General features: G+C 44.4%; 1 long non-coding RNA gene across 2 annotated transcripts; it reads left to right on the forward strand.

Annotated features, from left to right (window-relative positions):
• The first annotated feature begins 1,955 nt into the window (after positions 1 to 1,955).
• Positions 1,956 to 21,061, forward strand: LOC125636187 (uncharacterized). Of its 2 annotated transcripts, XR_012668208.1 has the most exons (5): positions 1,956 to 2,135; positions 5,234 to 5,438; positions 13,349 to 16,219; positions 19,010 to 19,086; positions 19,718 to 21,061. It is a non-coding gene; the product is annotated as an uncharacterized LOC125636187 (long non-coding RNA). The 2 variants fall into 2 exon arrangements; XR_007356500.2 differs by lacking the exon at positions 5,234 to 5,438.
• The last annotated feature ends 564 nt before the right edge of the window (positions 21,062 to 21,625 follow it).

Consider the following 21,625-nt stretch of genomic DNA (forward strand, 5'->3'; position numbering starts at 1 on the left):
CTCTTTTGAATGGCATTATTAGCAAGGGAAAAGCACAAACATTTTTAAACTTGTGCAAGGCTGAACCTCAGCCGAGGAAGATTGTGCTCCCACTTTAGGACATTGGAGGACTTTGTGAAAGTGCTGTGAAGTCCCCTACCATCAGTTACAAGAGCTTGAATGTCATATGTGGCAATGGGTCTGTCCTGAGTCAGACTATTCCCTTGAGAAAGAGTAGGTGTGAAATGTCTAATGTAGCATTTTGTCACCACAGTAAAGGATTCCATCCTCCCATCAGGAGCACTTAGATGCCCATGGAGCCCACAAGACTTCAAGAGTTGTGTTTACATTAGAAAATTAAAAAGAACTATCAGTTTCATTAGTTCTAACCTTTGGTATTAAATAAATGAACAATCACATTGCCAAATGCCCTGGCCTACTGCTAGTGACTGCAGTTTTGCTTTAGATTTGCTTGTTTGTGAGATAAGACTTTAAACTTAGCATGACAGTTAATATGTTCACCCAAATGGAATGCAAGTACATGAATAGGTCTCTCTGTGCAACAGTTCCCCACCTGTAAAATGGGAATAACAGCACTTCCCTACCTCACAGGAGTTCTGGGAGGACAAATACACTAAAGAGCATGAGATGTTCAGATACTGTGGTATTAGGAGTCAGATAAGTATCCAAGAAAGAATATTTAGTAATGTTTATCAAATCATTCAGTGGTAGTAATGAATCTCTTGATAACTGTAAGAAGAATATAAATAGTTATCTTAACTTTAGCCAAGAAATTGTAATTCATTTCACATCTTTCATTGTGCAAATGGATTGATTTTCAATACTACTTGGCTTGACCTAATACCCATTTTTCTTTTTCAAGCAATATTCCCCCGTCCTCCTCATACTAGGCTTTGGACTTCAAACCTTACATTAAGTCCTGAACAAGCCAAGGCACTGAATGGAGCAGATGTTCTTTGGGGAAAATCCACTCCTCCCCTGGGACAGCCAGTGCCCATCTTTTAACATGATCCCCCTTTAGTCAATTATGGTCTCCAAATGGAGTTTCATCTAAGTCTTCACCCTGAAAGATGATGGTTTTGCTGCAATGACTTGAGGGCAAGTTGGTTCAAGTGAGGGGGAAATGTAAGAATTTGCATCTCTCCATCTATGATACAGACAGCACTTCCCCTACAAGTGAACAATTATTCATTCTAATTAAACAGTTACTAATTCTAATTAAAAAGAAACATAAATTGTGGATCTCAGTTACTCAAGTTTTGTTTTAAAACAAATGTTTTAAAGGACAAATTTAATAGAAGTGTACTCCTGGTGTACTTTTTAATACAGCTGAAATAGATTTGCCTTCAAACATTCACCGTCATTGTTGCAAAATTCTACTAATGGATGAGACAGCCAGACTCTGAAACTGCTGTATGATAGCGTGGTCTTGTTACTGTGTAAGCTAAGGCTTCTTCTGGCCTCAGTGGGAGTTGGATCAGACTTTAGGTCTGTTTACTTTTTTTGCTCTTCCCACAGTTTTCACAGTGGAAACAAAGGGCATAAATGGCGTATGTATATAAAGTTAGATTTTAAAATCGAATCCTAGATACAATTAGTAACACAGAAAAGGGGTTAGGTTGGAGGGGAGCGCAACATGCGATTCTTCTTTGTCTTTGTACGTGGCCCATTCTAGATGCATAGGTGCCTCACGTGCACAAATGCTGAATCTTTGACGGGTAGTGTCCATTGGGGCCACTCCTGTGCTCTGCGTGCCGTCCTCACGTGAAGGTCTATGGAACAGGGCGTCCCCAATCACCCTCTGGCCATCTGGGGCAGCGAGACAGAACTCTGCCTGGTCTGCCCACTGCCGCATAGCAACCTCTCTTTGTAGCGTTCTCCTGGACTTTGGCAGAGACTTGTTTTTATTTCAGTCCGTTTAATTTTAATCACGTGGCTCATTCTAGTGCAGAGGTGGGCAAACTACAGCCCGCGGGACCGTCCTGCCCGGCTGCTGAGCTCCCAGCCGGGGAGGCTCGCCCCCGGCCCCTCCCCCGCTGTTCTCCCTCCCCCGCAGCCTCAGCGCTGTGCAATGCCAGCGCTCTGGGCCGCCGCTCCTGCCGGGCAGCGCGGGCGGCGTGGCTGGCTCCGGCATGGTAAGGGGGCGGGAGGTGACTGGGAGCAGGGGGCGGTCGGATTGGGTGGAGGTTTGGCGGGGGGCTGGATAGGGCATGGGAGTCCTGGGGGGCCTATCAGGGGGCGGGGCAGTCAGGGGACAAGGAGCAGGGGGGTTGAATGGGTCGGGAGTTCTGGGGGGGCAATCGGGGGTTCTGGGGGCAGCAGTCAGGGGACAGGGAGCAGGGAGGGTTGGATGGGGCAGAGGTTTTGGGCGGGATGGTCAGGGGACGGCAAACAGGGGGTGTTGGATAGGCATGGGAGTCCCAGGGGGCCGGTCAGGGGTGTGGTTAGGGGACAGGGGTTGGATAGGGGGTGGGGGTCCCGGGAGGGGGCGGTCAGGGGACAAGGAGAGGGGGCGGGTTGGATAGGTCGGGGATTCTGAGGGGGGCAGTCAGGGGACAGGGAGCAGGGAGGGTTGGATGGGGCAGAGGTTTTGGGCGGGATGGTCAGGGGACGGCAAACAGGGGGTGTTGGATAGGCATGGGAGTCCCAGGGGGTGTGGTTAGGGGACAGGGGTTGGATAGGGGGTGGGGGTCCCGGGAGGGGGCGGTCAGGGGACAAGGAGAGGGGGCGGGTTGGATAGGTCGGGGATTCTGAGGGGGGCAGTCAGGGGACAGGGAGCAGGGGGGTTGAATGGGTCGGGAGTTCTGGGGGGGCAATCGGGGGTTCTGGGGGCAGCAGTCAGGGGACAGGGAGCAGGGAGGGTTGGATGGGGCAGAGGTTTTGGGCGGGATGGTCAGGGGACGGCAAACAGGGGGTGTTGGATAGGCATGGGAGTCCCAGGGGGCCGGTCAGGGGTGTGGTTAGGGGACAGGGGTTGGATAGGGGGTGGGGGTCCCAGGAGGGGGCGGTCAGGGGACAAGGAGAGGGGGCGGGTTGGATAGGTCGGGGATTCTGAGGGGGGCAGTCAGGGGACAGGGAGCAGGGAGGGTTGGATGGGGCAGAGGTTTTGGGCGGGATGGTCAGGGGACGGCAAACAGGGGGTGTTGGATAGGCATGGGAGTCCCAGGGGGTGTGGTTAGGGTACAGGGGTTGGATAGGGGGTGGGGGTCCTGGGAGGGGGCGGTCAGGGGACAAGGAGAGGGGGCAGGTTGGATAGGTCGGGGATTCTGAGGGGGGCAGTCAGAGGGCAGGAAGTGGGAGGGAGAAGACGGGGGGCGGGGACCAGGCTGTTTGGGGAGGCACAGCCTTCCCGACCCGGCCCTCCATACAATTTTGCAACCCCTGTTCTAGTGCCTCGCTACCTTCCTGCCAAATGGCTGAGCCCAAACCAGATTTCAAGCCCTCCCCATCATGCAGTGGTCTTATCCCCTTAACCTTTGGACACACCCATTTCTAGTTCATACACCATCTTCCCGTGTTCACTGAGGGTGCTTGACCCCCGCTCTGCCCCACGCCCTACCCCCAATCCACCCCTCCACCAAACCCCTGCCCTGCCCCGCCTTTTCCCACCTCTGCCCTATTCTGCCCCCTCCCCACATCTCTTCCTACCCCGCTCCTCCCCCCCCCACCCCCTGAACCTCCTGCACATCGCTGAACAGCTGATCATGGCAGGTGGAAAGCGCTGGGAGGGAGGGGAAGGCGCTGATTGGCGGGGCCCGCCGGCAGGCTGAAGGGCTTGGGGCGGGGGAGGAGCTGATCTGTGGGGCTGCCAGTGGGTGCTAAGCACCCACTGTTTTTTCCCCATGGGTGCTCCAGCCCCAGAGCACCCACAGAGTTAGCACCTCTTGTACCTCAAGACTCCAAAAAGGGACTATCCCCACAAAAACTCCCATTCCTTCAGTGTCCCAGTAAGTACAGACTCTCCCCCAAAAGCTTCCTTGGCCAGTATTGAGAAGGGATATCCAGGTCTCTGCCCCTTTGACAAGCCATCAGTCCCACAAATTGAAGTCTGTACTCACAGTGGCCTTGGCAGTGAAGCTTGGTACCACCTCTACCTTCTTAAGGCAGGGCACAAGTGAGCATGGTAGCAAGGGTAATTTACAGCACCCATCCTCTTCCCCAGAGCAGGAAAAACCTAACGAGGGAAAAAGATTAATGGGCCATTTGAATCTTCTAAATCTCAGGGAAAGGCCTGATCAGGCTAGTCTGACAGGCCCTTTGACTCCTCCAGCACATCTGAAGCCAATCAACCCCAGTACCAAAGACTGGCACTAGTAAGGGCTCCCTCTCAGCTCTGGTACTAGGGTTACCAGATAGCAACTGTGAAAAAATGGAACAGGGGATGGGGGGTAACAGCTGCCTATATAAGAAAAAGTCCCCAAAAATGGGACTGTCCCTTTAAAAACAGGATGGATGGTCACCCTACTAGTACTGATATCAAGATTCCACTGCTCCTCCCCAGCCAGAACGGGACTAAGTTCTAGTCTCCAGGTCTTAGCTGTGCCTGTGGATCTATTATTAACTACAGATCTAGAGTCCTGACACCAATCACAGTGCAGATGTTACTGGTGCTGGCTTCTCTACTGCTGGGAAAATATAAGAAGTCCCCAGCACCAGTTCTCTCCCTTCTACTCTTCAAAGATTGTTTCTTCAAATATAAACAAGCATAAACCATTCTGATCTGACAGACAGCAGGAGTATTTCATTTGAAAAGTAACATCAACTTGCCCAAGATCACACACGGAATTTGTGGTAGAGAAGGAAACTGAGTGTAGATTTCCCAAATCCCAGACTAACATCCAGACCCAAACTTCATCCAAAGTGTGGGTGTGTTTAGAGCCAGAGGTTGGGCTAGGGCTATTTCGATATCAAATCTTTTTGCACTGAACCTAACTCCCATTAAAATCAATGGGAGTTAGGTGCCTCAGTACTATTAAAAATCTGGGCCTCTGGGCCTTACTTCTCCCAACTGTATAATGGGTGTAATACCACCTCTCTACTTCAATGGGGTGGTGTGAGGATAAATACATTTAAGACTGTGAGGGGCTCAGGTACTAGGCAGTGGAGGCATATATGTACCTTTGACAGACTGACATATCCAACTGGGGGCAGGTGAGGCCAGAAGAAGTGGGAACTAGCTAGCAATTTGAAATCTGTACACACACAGTAATTATTTGATTTTCCCTCCCCCCAGTGCCTCCAAATTTGACATGCTTCTGGGTACAATGGGCTAGATTTATCCCTGGTGCAGTATAATGCAGCTGACTTCAATGGAGGAATGACAGCACTTAATTTGGTCCAGTTCGATCAGCAAGGGCTTGATGCTGTTTCTATGGAAAATCAACAGCGAAACACCCATTGACTTCAATACCAGCATGACCAGACCCAAAGTAGTGCAGGTAGTTGGAGATCTAGTAACCTGTTCACTTTAGGGCAGGAATTCAATACAGTAAAATACTAAAACAATCTTAAGGGTATATTATAATGGAGAATCCTCTTCAGAATACACTGCTTTCCAAAATCCATAACTTATTTAGGCACTTGGTTGCCACAGTCATGGATCTGGAGTAAGAACGTAAATGGATTTTTCATTCATTTCATAGCTGGAGACATGGATTTGATTTGGTCTAAACATTTGCTAGTGAGATTTGTTTTATGTCTAAGCTTCTACCAACTTTAATCAGTAAAATAAAAGTTTATACTGGCTGTGCCTTACGCAGTTCCTCAAAAGCCAAGATGAACCAATGCAAACTCTGCCTTGAGAATGTACTGTTATTCTTTATATTGTGTTAGTATCTAGGAGCACTAGTCATACACCAGGACCCCATTGTGCTAGCATTGTACAAACAGAACAAAAAGTTAGTACCTACCCCCCAAAGAGCTTACAAATCCCTCTTTGTAACGTAGCTGAATTAATGTTTGTAATATGAGGGTTTGGGGAAGCTCCTTTTTCTAATTATGTTAACTTTTCTATAAAGACTATCAATTTTTCCCATGAGTGTCATTTGGCAAATAATATGCATTTTTACCCTCGCCCTAACTGTACAGAATGTTTTAGCAGAGAAGAACGAGGTTTCGGGTGCCATCTGGTGGGAGCCTTATAAATGTCAGTCAAATAATCAGGATTATGATTGTAAATAAAGATGATAGTAATCCGAGCAGTGGGAGAAGGGGGAACAAATCCATTCCCTTGTTTGTGCGTAATGTAGTTTTGTCCTATACAAGTTTGTCAGATGAGAGTGAGAATACGTTTGATCTGGCAAAATGGTGTTAGTGGAGAGCTACTCTTCATGGAGTCCCACTAATTTTGTAGCCAGTTGCAGGAGTGGAACTCTAATTCCTGAAATATATAATCAAAATCCTCATGGGAATAGGTGTTACATACAGCAGCTAAATTATAAAATCTCCCTCTGGGAGGTAAGGGATTGAATGGGCAGAGAGGGCATTTCAATGTACCTGATCCCTATTGCAATATGATTTTGTGTAACTACAATGGAAAAATGTAGGTAACTTTTACAATTGTTACAAATCATGAGCTTCTTGGTGATATAACTATAGGCTAATTATTTACCACTCTCCTTTTCCTTCCACATCTCTGTCTATATATTTGTATTAAAAAATCATTTAGAAATGAAAGTGGTCAGCTCTCTGGGCAGGAAACAGTAAAGGTTTGAAGGTAGCCAACTCAGTTTCAGTTTGAATGTTTCATTGCTAATGTAATGCTTTTAAGGTTTTAAATAATGGGCCAAATTCTGCTCTCCTCTATACTAGCAAAACCCCATTCAAGTTACAGGAATTGCCATGTGATAAATTAAGTGAGAATAGACTGTGACCTATTCTATTTTTTGTCTTATGGTTTATAGTCAGGTCAGAAGCTTATTTTATAATATGGCAATTTCACATTGTAAAAAATCTTCATTGTGTCCTAAAAATATCTCTTACAACATCCTTTATGTTAAAGGTATTCAAAATTAAGACATGCTGATTAAGCTTCCTATGCAGGGAGCATACGTGACCTTACAGAGAGAGAGAGAAATACGGGGATAAATTTGCTGACGTGTACCAAGTGAGGGTTTGGAGCCAAGCAAAACAGCTTGTGTTCTTGGATGAGGAGGGTAGTTAGCTTCTGCCTGTGTCGTGCAGTTTAGAGAGCACAGATGGGAACCTCAGCAGAAAAGTTTTTCACTCTGCAGCTAGACAGAAATGCTTTAATCAGACCAGTGTGGGCTGAAACTGAGCAACTGGACAAGAGGTTGTGCTTAGCTAAAGTTTTATTCTGTTGGGGTTAATCATTTTAAAATTTATTTATTTGGTGAGTCTGTGCATTTTAGAGCACTCTTGGTAGATTACTTTTGTATGATTGTCACAACTGTAGCTCAGGTTTCAGAGTGGCAGCAGTGTTAGTCTGTATGAGCAAAAAGAACAGGAGTACTTGTGGCACCTTAGAGACTAACAAATTTATTTGAGCATAAGCTTTCATGGGCTAAAACCCACTTCATCGGATGCATGCAATGGAAAATACAATAGGAAGATTTTATATACACAGAGAACATGAAACAATGGGTGTTACCATACACATTATAACAAGAGTGATCAGGTAAGGTGAGCTATTACCAGCAGGAGAGAAAAAAAACCTTTTGTAGTGATAATCAAGATGGGCCATTTCCAGCAGTTGACAAGAATGTGTGAGGAATGGTAGGGGGGGAAAATAAACATGGGGAAATAGTTTTACTTAGTGTAATGACACATTCACTCCCAGTCTTTATTCAAGCCTAATTTAATGGAGTCCAGTTTGCAAATTAATTCCAATTCAGCAGTCTCTTGTTGGAGTCTGTTTTTGAAGTTTTTTGTTGTAATATTGCGACTTTTAGGTCTGTAATCGAGTGACCAGAGAGATTGAAGTGTTCGACTGGTTTTTGAACGTTATAATTCTTGACGTCTGATTTGTGTGCATTTATTCTTTTATGTAGAGACTGTCCGGTTTGGCCAGTGTACATGGCAGAGGGGCATTGCTGGCACATGATGGCATATATCACATTGGTAGATGTGCAGGTGAAATAGCCTCTGACAATGTGGCTGATGTGATTAGGCCCTATGATGGTGTCCCCTGAATAGATATGTGGACACAGTTGGCAACGGGCTTTGTTGCAAGGATAGGTTCCTGGGTTAGTGTCTTTGTTGTGTGGCGTGTGGTTGCTGATGAGTATTTGCTTCAGGTTGGGGGCATGTTTATTCCCCCCACCCACCACTGTTCCTCACATGTTCTTGTCAACTGCTGGAAATGGCCATCTTTATTATCGCTACAAAAGGTTTTTTTTCTCTCCTGCTGGTAATAGCTCACCTTAACTGATCACTCTCATTACAGTGTGTATGGTAACACCCATTGTTTCATGTTCTCTGTGTATATAAAATCTTCCTATTGTATTTTCCACTGCATTCATCCGATGAAGTGGGTTTTAGCCCACAAAAGCGCATGCTCAAATAAATTTGTTAGTCTCTAAGGTGCCACAAGTAATTGTAGCTCAGAAGCCAATAAATCTGATACAGAGCTACACCAGTTCACAAGGCGAAATAAACATTTTACATTCTGGGGTTCTTGAAGGGTGTTGGAAATTCCCATAGTCACCAAAATATCTCACGGGCACAGGGAAAGCTAAACCAAATTCTTTAGAAATCCTGGCAGATTTGTAAGTTCTATTTTCCTCTTACTGGTTTGGGGTTTTTCACTTTTTTTAAGGAGAGGTAGAGTTAGTAATCCATAAAAGACAGTCAGGCATATATTGTGTAAAACATATGGCATATGTGTCTTTTTAAGCTGGCAGCCACCTCCAGGGATAGAAGACTCTAGGCTTTGATGAATCATTTGTTGATGGATATGGAATTCATTTCCACTAGAGGTCACTATGTGCAAATGATTACGTCTTCCTTTTCATATCAATTACTTTTATTGGTTTACAGGAGAAAATTTGTCACACACTTTGCAATTCAAGAGGTTAATGGGGCCCATCTGCATGAAATGTAGCAATTGACTGAAGACATGACATTTTTTATGTGCCCCAATTAAGCCACAGATTATTTCATTTTAAAATAAGGGAAGTTGGCTCAGCCGTGTACATCTTATATTCAAGAGTGTCAAATTCATTTCAGCCAGAACCAAACCCCTACTAACATTGTCTGACTTTAGGAAATTTCAGATCCAAATCCAAATGTCACTGATAGCCTCTTTTTTTATAATCATCTGAGCCATTGTTTCTGCTCCAAGTATCCAGGTACTTTGGGAAAGATTGGATTTTTGGGCCCATCTATTTAGACGGTAGCATGTGGAATGAAAGCTATTTTGATGCAGTTCTCATAGGACCAAATGCTGATGCCACTGAAGTTAATATCAGTAGAAGCAGTATTTGGCTCATAGTGAAGTTATGTGGAAAAAAACCTCCTTCACCCTTATAAAATTCCAGTGTGTTCCTACAGTTAGACAGAACCAAAATTCTGGCTAGAGGAGTAGATGCAGTATTTCTCCATCTTATTCATCAAAACAGTTCAAATATAACATATTTACTTAATGGTGCCACAGAGGCCATTTACTTATCCAAATTAAATGAGACATACTGTATATTGAGTATAGAAGCTTATACTTGGTTCATCATCATGGTATCTAAGTTCCTCCCAATGATGAAATAAATAGACAAGTAACATGTTCTAGGATACATAAAAGCTCATTGAGCAGGGCACAATGGAAAGATATTTTAATAGGGATTTGACACATCCATTTTTTTAGTATTTATTGGATATAAAATATGATTCTTCACTGGTGAGGAGTGGGATGAAAGGGAGTTGCGCCTCTGGGGAGAACTTCATTGGGAGGGAAAAAATAGACAGAAAAATGTGAATGAAAATTGGGAGTTCATTAAGAATAGTTTATTGGATTGCCAAAAAGCCATGATTCCACAATCAAGAAAGAGGACAACTTTGGCTAAAAGCCCATCTTGGTTCAGTGGCAAAGTGAAAGCATCAATTACAAATAAAAGAAGCAACATATAACAAATAGCGGGGAGGGGAAAGGAAATAGCAATCAATATAAAATAGATGGTGTGGAAGTGTAGAAAATTTATAAGGGAAGCTAAAAATATCAGGGAAAAATCCATGGCTGGCAGGACTAAGGACAATAAGGACTTATTTAAGCATAAGAACAAAAGAAATCCTAGCAGTAATACAGAACAATTGGGCGTGGAGATGATGAAATTGTTAATAATGATGCAGAAAAGGCATAAAGATTCAAAAAATATTTCTGTTCTATATTTGGAAAGAAGGAAAATGTAATCCTCTCACATGAAGTATTTCACAGTCCATTCGTAACTCAGGATGAGGTTCATTATCACCTAAGGATAAATATTTTTAAATGAGCAGGCCCAGATAACTTGCACCAAAGAGTCTTAAAAGAGTTGACTATGGAGACCTCTGGCCCACTGATGTTAAATTTAATAACTCTTGGTCTGAAGGGACACACCCTCCCTCTAGTGGAAAGTATACTAACAAACTCTTCTGGGCCTGTACAGCACTAACAAGGTGCCTCTTCAAGGTTGGCTCTGCCTGGAGTTGTGGGGGGAGAGCTTAAAAAGGGAAAACCTGCCACAGGAAGGAGTGGTGAACAGAAGGACTGCTCCACTTCAGAGACTGCTGACAGAAGACAGGTTAGCTGAGAAGGAGACAGTCACAGGCCACACCACTCCTTAAGCTGCATGGACCAGCTGCAAAGCAGTACACCTCAGGAAAAGGGTCCAGAGGTAGACCCCACTAAGGGACAATAGACCCTGATAGACCAAGCTCAAAGAGTTGCTTGAGAGACAGACCACCTTTGTTTTTCTATATTTTCACTCAGATTCCCCTCTCTCATAAGAGAAAGAGAGGACCTTTCTTTTGCCTGTTTTACTCCAAGAACTCCTTGTGTGCTACAAAGTGGGGAGGACAGTATACATGACTGGCAGTAGTGTCTGGAGGGGCTTGACTATGGAGCCCCTGCCTCGCACACTTGAAATACCAGGAAAATTTGAGAAGACTAGGAGAGTGCTAAAGTTGTCCCCATATTTTAAAATGGCTGCAGGCTTACCCAGGAAACTATAGGTCAGTTACCCTGTCATCAACCCTGGGCAAAATAATGGAAAGGCTTAATCAGGTTTCAGCTGATAAAGAATTAAAGGATTGGAATATAAGTAATGTCAGTCAACAGGGCTTTATGGAAAATAGGTCATCAGACAAACCTGATTTCATTCTTTGATGAGATTACAAGTTTGATAAAGGTGATTGCACAGAAGTTATATACTTAGACTTTTGTAAGGCATTTTACTTAATACTGCACAACATTTTAATTAAAAAATAGCACTACAGAATATCACTAAAGCACAGATTACATGGGTTATGAACTGGCTAACTGACAGATCTCAAAAAGTAGTTGTCGATGGGGAATCATCATCAAATAAGAGTGTTTCTAGTGGGGTTCCACTGGGATAAGTACTAGGTCTGACACTATTCAACATTTTGATCTGGAAGTAAATATAAAATCACCGCTGATAAAATTTGCAGATGACACAAAATTTGGTGGTGTGGTAAATAATGATGAGAACAGAGCAGTCATACAGAGCAATCTGGATCACTTGGTAACTTGCGTCCATTAAACAAATTGTGTTTTAATACAGACAAATTCAAATGTATACATCCAGGAACAAGGAATACAGACCATACCTACATAATGGGGGACTGAAATGGAAAACAGTGACTCTGAAAAGAATTTAGGTCTCATAGTAGACATGTAACTTAACATGAGCTCGCATTACGATGCGGTGGAAAAAGGGATATGTGATCCTTTTTTGTATAAACTGGGGCATTGTGAGTAGAATAGGGAGATGATTTTACCGCTGTATATATGGCATTGATAAGACAGATACTGGAATACTGTGTATAGTTTTGGTGTCCATATTTTTAAAAGGATGTTGAAAAATTCAACAGTGCAGAAAAGAGCCACAAAAATTATTTGAATGCAGGAGAAAATGCCTTACAGTGAGAGACTTAATGAGTCCAGTCTGTTTAGTGTATCAGAAAGAAGTACGAGTGGTAACTTGATTACAGTGTATAAGTACATTTATGGTGAGAAAATATCAGGTACTAATGGGGTTTTTAATAAAGTGGAAAAAGGCATAATAAGAACCATGCTGAAGCCAGAAAAATTCAAATGAGAAATAAGGAACAATGAGGGTGATTAGCCATTGGAACAAACTACCAAGGTATTGGTGGCTTCTCCATCTCTTGATGTCTTCAGATCAAGAGTGAATGCTTTTCTGGGAGATACGCTTCAGTCAAACACAATTAGACTTTAGTCAGACACAAGACATTTGGCTCAATACAGGGGTAATTGGGTGACATTTAATGGCCTGTGATATACAGAAAGTCAGACTTGATGGTCTAATGGTCCCTTCTGGCCTTAAACTCTATGAATCTATGAGCAGGAGGGTGTGTGGAACTAAAAGAGTATGGGAGGAAGAAATATAATGGAGAGGTCTGGTAGTTGGGAGGAGTGCGGGAATGAAGCTGGGCCACTTGGAAGTAGCAGAGATGTCACCAGAGAAAGAAGGCAGGAAGAGCTGTGTTACTGTGCAGGGCCTATCTGATAGAGTGAGGGAGTTGCCTCTGATACCAAAAAGGCATGATGGAAGGGAGTTTGCTTAGCCAGAGGAGTGCCTACCATACCCTAGTTTGTGGATCACTAGCAGAGAGGGGTACCCTTCTGCAGCCCAGGTTTAGGTGACAAACTCCAAGAGAGGAGCTTAACATAAATGCCTCTCACCAGTATCTCTCATTGGCTACCTTAGGCAGCTCCCTGCCTAGCATGCTGGCTTTGTGGATCTCATTCTAAGGAGCTATCTCTCCCCATTCATTGTATAGGGAGCATAGGTCCCTAACTCAGGCTTTATGGATCCTGGTGGTGTTCCTGTGATTGTCTAGGCACCTAAAAGTTAGGCATTGCAACAGTGAGTCATCACAATCTTTTTTGTGGATGTGGGCCTGAGTATTCCTCTTTATTTTCCTCCCTATTTGATCAAGCATAAATACTGGCCAATATGAATAATGGCAGTACTTCTGGCCTTTGAATACTAATCAAATATGGGGTACAAATTCTTCACATTCTTCATATTGTATGTCCCTTGTTGAAAAAGAATAGCCATGGGGACAAATAAAAAATTTGGCCTCTGACTTGCATAACTGATCCCCTGGGTCAGTATTCACAAAGAGGAAAACCTTGCCCCTTTCTTTGCAGGTGTGAAGGCCCACAGCAAAAACAGTGCTGATTTGCCGGGAGGAACAGGAGTCCAGGCAGCTGGTGCATATTGCTTGTGTGCTGCCAGCCAATAAGGATCTGGGACAAGGGCAGTGGAGACAAGCATTAGGCTAGGAGAGGAATTGGTAGGGGAGAATTTGGCATCACCAGCAATTTCTGCTTGTGTACAGAGACACAGGCTCTGCCAAGGATATTCCAGCCTTCAATCTGAAGTAATGGCTAGATGCTGTTTAGATTTGGGAGGAGGATTCCCCAGTCACCAAGGAACTCCCCAGTGTATACCCTCACTTCAGACTCATTTCACCTGTCCTTCATACCCTTCTTCCTTGCACTGTCCTTCCCCCCATCTCCTCCATGTCATCTTTCCCTTCCCTTCTTATCCATTTAGCTTATCCCATCCTCACTAAACTCCACCAAATAAAATAAAATAAAAATAAAGAAATATAAAAATAACTGAGGCACTAACATGCTGTTTGCTGCCATCACATTGTTCACTCTGTTTCTGTCTGTCTTGACTAATTAGATTGTAAGCTCTTTGGGCCAGGGACTCTCTGTCACTCTGTGATTGTACAGTGCCTGTTGCAATGGGTTCCTGTTAGGGTTGCCAGGCGTCTGGTTTTCAACCAGAACACCCGATCGAAAAGGGACCCTTGCAGCTCCAGTCATCTGTGCTAAAAGTCCAGTTGGCCACACTGCCAGCAGGGCAGGCAGCCTCTATGAGACTCCTGGAAAGTAGCCAGCATGTTCCTCCAGCTCCTAGGTGGAGGGGCAGCCAGGGGGCTCTGTGCGCTGCCCCCGCCTCCAGGCGCTTCCCCGAGCGCCGGCTCTGCAGCTCTCATTGGCTGGGAACTGCTGCCAGTGGGAGCTGCAACGGTGGTGCCTCCAGGTGGAGGCCATGCACACAGCCCCCTAGCCATCCCACCGCCTAAGAGGCAGCAGGATATGCCAGCCGCTTCCTGGGAGCCGCATGTACTTCCTCCATCCCTGGGAAATGCTGGGTCCACCTGAGGTCAGCACCACCTGGAGCCAGCACCCCACACCTCCTCCCACACCCAAACCCCCTGTCCCAGCCTGGAGCCTCCTCCCACATTCCAAACCACTCAGCTACAGCTCAGAACCCCCTCCCACACCCTGAACCCCACATTTCTGGCCCCACCCCAGAGCTCACACCCCCAGCCCAGAGTCCATACCTCCTCCACACCCAACCCTCCTGCCCCAGCCTTAAGCCCCCTCTTGCACCAAAACCCCTCATCCCCAGCCCCATCCCAGAACCCACACCCCCAGCCAGAGCCCTCACCCCCTCCTGAACCCTCATCCCTGGCCCCACCCCACAGCGTGCACCCCCTGCCAGAGCCCTCACCCCCTCCCGCACCCCAATGTCCTGCCCCAGCCTGGTGAAAATGAGCGAATGTGGGACAGAGCGAGCAATGGAAGGAGGGGGGATGGAGTGGGGGCCTCAGAGAAGGGATGGGGCAGGGGCGGGGCAAGGGTGTTCAATTTTCTGCAATTAGAAAATTGGCAATCTTAGTTCCCGTGATGGGACGTACCAGACCCTCTGAGGCATCCTACTGGAGGTCTTGTGGCCCTGCCACACCTCGCCCCAGAAAAGGGCAGTGGAGAGGATCCTCCAAGCTGCCTAGAGAGGCTGTGTGGGACACAGCCAATCAGAAAGGGACTGCCAGGAACAGCCAATCAGTATTCAGCAGGCTAGTATAAGAAGAGCTGCAACTCTAGCATGAAATCAGTTCCTTGTTGTAGTTAGAGGACTGTGGATGGTGTGTCTGGTTGACTGAGGGAGGTATAGGACCTTGGACAGAGTAGTGCTGGCAGAGATTGTGGGAGCAAGAAGGAGCTCTTGGGGAAGCTCCTGGGACTCCACCACAGCAAGGCCCTGAGCTAAAGGTGAAGATGGTATAAGACCATGGGGAAGTGCCCTAGGGAATCAGAGCAGTGATACAGTTTAGATAAAGGGACATGGCAGATGGCTGCTATCTGCTGGGTTGTTGGGCTGGGACCTGGGATAGTGGGTAGGTCTGAGTCCCCCTGTGGCACTGCACTGCATATTCTTCATAGTTGTATGATTGTGATATAACTATGATGCATCTGGTACAAGATATGTCTTGTGAGGTGTCATTGGAAAAGCTATGATTTGCTAAATATGATTATCCTATTTGTGTGCATGTGTCATTTTTTGTATCTAAAGTTAATCAATATTCATATGTGTGTGTATTTTTATATATATATGACTGGAATGTTTTATGCTACATATGCCATGTAACATCTCTGTAAAGGTTATGATCTAATGAATCTATTCATCCTATTTGTATGCATGTATCACTCTTTGTATTTTCAATTATGAATATTGGCTGTGTATTTGCTTGATTTTTAAGAAGCCTTTGTAAAGCATTTGGTCAGCTTCTTGAGAAAGGAATGGGCAAATTAAGTGCCCAATCAAGAAACACTTAACAAACAACAGAACTTGGAAGGTTCCAATTCACATAAGAAGTCCTCCTGGAGACAGTCAAGATAGCATGTGGGCAATGGCTGCTGCCTGTAAAAACTGAGTTGTGCATGGACATGTGACTTGCCCATGTGACTCCAAAACTCCATTTTAGAGCTGGACTTTGCATAGAAGAGAGGAGGTAGTCTCCACAAGAGAGTCTGTTTAAGCCCATGGGAGACCCCTCCATTTTGTCTTCAGTTGGCTCAAAAGATAGCAACTCCACCCCAAAGGATATCTGAAAGAAACTTTGACAAAGGACAGTAACTACAGGGGGTGTGAGTGATTGCTGGACCCAGACTAGAAGGAGCCTAGTCTGTAAAAGGAAACTTACTGGAAAACTTCTGAGGGTAAGGTTTTCTGTATTCAGTTTTCTTACTGTATTAGGCATAGACTTGTGTTTTATTTTCTTTTGCTTGGTAGTTCACTTTCTTCTGTCTATTACTTGGAACCACTTAAATCTTTCTTTCTGTATTTAATAAAATCACCGTTTACTCATTAATTAACCCAGAGTATGTATTAATACCAGGGGAGGGGAGGAAACAGCTGTGCATATCTACCAGTGTTAGAGAGGGCAAACAATTTGAGTTTACCCTGTAGAAACTTTATACAGGGTAAAATGGATTTATTTGGGGTTTGGACCCCATTGGGAGTTGGGCAGCTGAGTGTTAAGGACAGGAACACTTCTTAAATTGCTTTCATAGATATTTAGGTCACAAGGGACCATTATGATCATCTAGTCTGACCTCCTGCACAATGCAGGCCACAGAATTTCACCCACCCACTCCTGCGATAAACCTCTCACCTATGTCTGTCCTACTGAAGTCCTCAAATCGTGGCTTAAAGACTTCAAGAAGCAGAGAATCCTCCAGCAAGTGACCTGTGCCCCATACTACAGAGGAAGGCGAAAAACCTCCAGGGCCTCTTCCAATCTGCCCTGGAGGAAAATTCCTTCCTGATCCCAAATATGGCGATCAGCTAAACCCTGAGCATATGGGCAAGATTCATCAGTTAAGCCTGCAGCTTTGGGGCACGTGGTGCAGACCTGGGTCTGTTTGTGGCCGGCAAGCATGTCTGGCACAGCCAGGCAGGGTTCTGGAGTCTGAAACTGCCAGGGCAGGAAAGCAGGGGAAGAAGTAGTCTTGGCACGTCAGTTGGCAGCCCCAGGTGGGTTTCTGTGATCCAACCCATCACAATGTATCTGTATTTCAAATGTGGTTATACCTGGGTGACACCCACTAGGAAAAATGCTTCTAGTCTAGACATCTGGTTGTGAAGGGCCTATTCAAGATAATTGGCCCTTTGGGAGAAACAATAGGTCTTAAGAGAAGCTTATCCCCCTACCTGGTGAGGCTTCCTGAGAGCACTCCAGGCAGCCTATGAATAATGGCTGCTATGACTCACAAGGGCATCTGACCAGACTACATGATGCTGAACTCCATGTTGGTACCTGTATTTTTCCACAAACTGGACTAGGAACTGAGTTAGGAACAAAGGGTTCCCACTACATGGTAAAGCTATGTAAGGTGGAGAGTGACACTGGTTTTGGGCCTCTCTCCCCACATGAGAACTCCTGGAAACACCTGAGGAACAAAGACTGAACTGGGGGAAGTGCTAGTCCCAGGTTAAAGGGATTTCTAGCCTGTGTATGGAAATTTAGGATTTGAATTAGTAATTATCACCCTGAGTGATGATACAAGCAGGCCACTATCTAGTATATTAGGGTAGCTTGCAGTTTGGTCTTGGGTTTGTTTTGTTTTTGTTTTTTGGCTAGGTAATCTACTTTGATCTGTTTGCTATCACTTATAATCACTTACAATGTATCTTTCTGTAGTAATAAACTTGTTTCTAGTGAAGTGTCTGGAAAAATCTTAGCTCTGTTAACAAGGGCTGGTGTGCATATTCTTTTGCACATTGAGGGAGAGGCAAACTGGGTAATAAATTCATATTGGTCAGGTTTTTGACCAGGGTGGGACAGTACAGTTCTGGGGTCCTAGGCTGCAGAGTTGGGGATATTTTGGCTGTAGCCCTTCTATTGTTTCATGTAGTGACTGGCCAGAGCCTGAATGTAACTGCAGCTGGGTATGTCCCTGCCCATGTAGATGCTGGTGGGAGTGTAGGACTGGGAGTAGTCTGCAGCTTGTCACAGCAGCACAGTGTGAGAGAGAACCCGACTGGTGACTTAGAGGGCTCAGTGGTACCCCAGTTCCAGGTCGCACCAGGGAGGGGACACCTCACACCCTCCACTCCCTATTAGCCACTGCAGGAAGTGGCCTAGACTTTGCACTCCAAAAGAGAAACTGAACTCTTTAATGGCCCAGTAGGAGAGTTGGGGCCTGAAAGGCCCCGAGAGGGCAAGGACATTTCTTCTAGGGGAAGCCGTGGAGTATGGTCTCAGCCTTTGTATCAAGCCATTTATAGGCTGTGGGACTAATTAAGGACTTAAGCCCCACAAGGGCTACAGAGAGAGAGTACAGGCGCACACATAGTTGACCGGGGCTGCTCATGAGAGGTGAGTGCACCCTATTTTGGTCCTATTCTTGGTTGGTCCCTAGTCACTACCATAATACAGAACCTCAGTTGTTCGGGATGTGTGCTAGAGCCTACACACTAGATCCTCTTCCCACTACACCAGTTTTAGGCCAATGAAGTCAACAGAATTTCATTGGTGTAAACTGGCCTAATGGAGTGGACAGTCAGGCCCAGCCTCTGGATTGAATGGGAGACAAAATATAAAATCTCTGAGTACAGATAATTTGAGATCATTCAGCTTTTACAAGATTTACTTCTTACGGTGCACTGCCTCTCTTAATATACCTGATTGTGTACACCAAGTGTGCAGATGCCACATTGCCATGGATTTCTGAATCCTTACCAATTTCACAGCAACAGACCTCTAACTAATGCTGCCTGAATGTTTAATTGCTTATCAGCTTCTAGAAACAGTACCAGTTAGAGTACAGAAGGCTTTTATATATCCAGATGAATAAAATCTAATCCATTTCTGATTGTAACATGGGATGATAGAGATCTTTATTTAAATTGTATGGTGTATTTGCATAGAGTAGAAGGGGAATAGACCAAATACTGTTCTCTTGACTAATCTGGTGAAATTATCACGAAGAATTTCTTCCTCCTAGGAACTGTGGGTTGTTACTTTCTCATCTGCACTGGTGTGATGTGACCCAGAGGCGGCCACATTTCAACAGCGATGGAGGTAGATAATTGTGAAGTGGTTTTTTTTATTATTTTAATCATTAAATATCTATATAAATGTGAAGTATTATAGTTGTTCACTGTGATCCTTTCTCATTCCAAATTACCTTTGTGATGGTATGCAAAACATACCACTAATGTTACCTGATGTCCCCTTTGGAGTATAGATAATCTAGTAGAAAATCGGAACTTCAAAGACTGCACGACACTTTACATCCAAAGTGAGGTTGAGCAGCGGCCCCCACTGTAGGGGTTAACAGATTCACCTAATTTATCTTCTCAGTTCCTAGAGTTCACTGATATATTGTATGTATACTAAGACAGTAATTTATTTCTGCCTGTATGCCAAGTACATGGTATATATGGTCAAGCAATAACATGTATTACTGTCTATCATGTCTTGAGCGAACAGCATTTAAAAGAATTGGCAAGAGGCAACTAGTACTGACTCTAACTTTATATAGTATTTGTGAAAGTGACTATTTTGTTCCTGCACAAAATGACATGGTGGGATCAATTATGGGATCCTTTGTTCTTGTTGCCATGGCATTTTGTATAAGCACAGTAAATGTCTAAAATGGGCTTGTAATCAAAATTCTTACAATAGTCTCTGACTTTTGTTTTCTCTTCAGATGCGGTGATTGGCAGCTAATCTACTGCAAAATCTGACAATGGCAACTGCAAACCAATCATGCATGATAAAACTCATTGGGCCAAAATGAAGCCACTGGAGTTGACAATGGACGTTTATGCCATGAGTGAACTTGATTCATTTTCAAAGAATATTTTCAGCATGTTTATATTGGATTTTAGCTGGTTATTTCTGTAGAAGTTAGTGAGCCAAATTCAGCAGTGATGTAAACTACATCTAAATTTACATATTGGATGTAATCTTGTCATAAGTGGCAATTGCACAAACTTTTGCACTGAATAGTTTAGTGCAATGAGTGGGAGTTATTGCATGCTACCGAGACCATATTCAGCCTTGAAGTCAGTGGGAATGACTTATACCATGGGTGAATAAAACCTTGGGAATAGTATGAGCATAAGAAGCAGAGGAAGGCTTCATTTTCATTTTACACCTTTGTGCTAGTTGTTTTTCCTGCTACCACCCTCACTTCAGCATGTAGGTTACACTTGTTATGCACACCCACTGAATACCAAATCAGTTGTATAGAACTAAATCTTAAAGCCACTATAAATTGGTGGGTGGGGGAAGCAAATTGCAGTAGCAGGAGTCCTATCTAAATAAAACCAGACTTCCAGCCTAAGGAAGCAACTGAACAAATAACACAATACATATATTTAAGTCCCTGATAAAAACCATATTAGATTCAGACTACAAAAACTCACTTTCTTAAAAACAACCTTTGTTTTTCTAAAATGTCATTTATTCAAAGCAATTAGAATTTTAACTGCATGGCTGTTACATCCAGTATACTTTTCAATTTGCCTCTGAGGTAAGGAAAGAATTAATACTGACAAGGTGTCATAAATATAAAGGGAAGGGTAACCACCTTTCTGTATACAGTGCTATAAAATCCCACCTAGCCAGAGGCAAAATGCTTTCACCTGTAAAGGGTTAAGAAGCTAAAGTAACCCCACTGGCACCTGACCCAAAATGGCCAATGAGGGGACAAGATTCTTTCAAATCTGGAGGCCGGGAACAAAGGGTTTGGTCTGTCTGTGTGATGCTTTTGCCAGGAACAGATCAGGAATGCAGCCTTAAAACTCCTGTAAAGGTAACAAGTACTCTAGCTAGACAATGTGTTAGATTTTTCTTTTGTTTAATGGCTGGTAAAATAAGCTGTGCTGGATGGAATGTATATTCCTGTTTTTGTGCCTTTTGTAACTTAAGGTTTTGCCTAGAGGGAGTCTCTGTTTTGAATCTGATTACCCTGTAAGGTATTTACCATCCTGATTTTACAGAGGTGATTCTTTTACTTTTTCTTTAATTAAAATTCTTCTTTTAAGAACCTGATTGCTTTTTCATTGTTCTTAAGATCCAAGGGTTTGGGTCTGTGTTCACCCGTACCAACTGGTGAGGATTCTTATCAAGCCTTCCCCAGGAAAGGGGATGTAGGGCTTGGGGGAATATTTTGTGGGAAGACGTCTCCAAGTGATCTCTTTCCCTGTTCTTTGTTTAAAACGCTTGGTGGTGGCAGCATACAGTTCAAGGACAAGGCAAAGTTTGTACCTTGGGGAAGTTTTTAACCTTAGCTGGTAAGAATAAGCTTAGGGGGTCTTTCATGCAGGTCCCCACATCTGTACCCTAGAGTTCAGAGTTGGGAAGGAACCTTAGAATCATAGAATATCAGGGTTGGAAGGGACCTCAGGAGGTCATCTAGTCCAACCCCCTGCTCAAAGCAGGACCAATCCCCAACTAAATCATCCCAGCCAGGGCTTTGTCAAGCCTGACCTTAAAAATATCTAAGGAAGGAGATTCCACCACCTCCCTAGGTAACGCATTCCAGTGTTTCACCACCCTCCTAGTGAAAAAGTTTTTCCTAATACCCAACCTAAACCTCCCCCACTGCAAC

Source organism: Caretta caretta, chromosome 4 (genome assembly GCF_965140235.1).
Source record: "Caretta caretta isolate rCarCar2 chromosome 4, rCarCar1.hap1, whole genome shotgun sequence".
In the NCBI taxonomy this organism is placed as follows: domain Eukaryota; kingdom Metazoa; phylum Chordata; order Testudines; family Cheloniidae; genus Caretta; species Caretta caretta.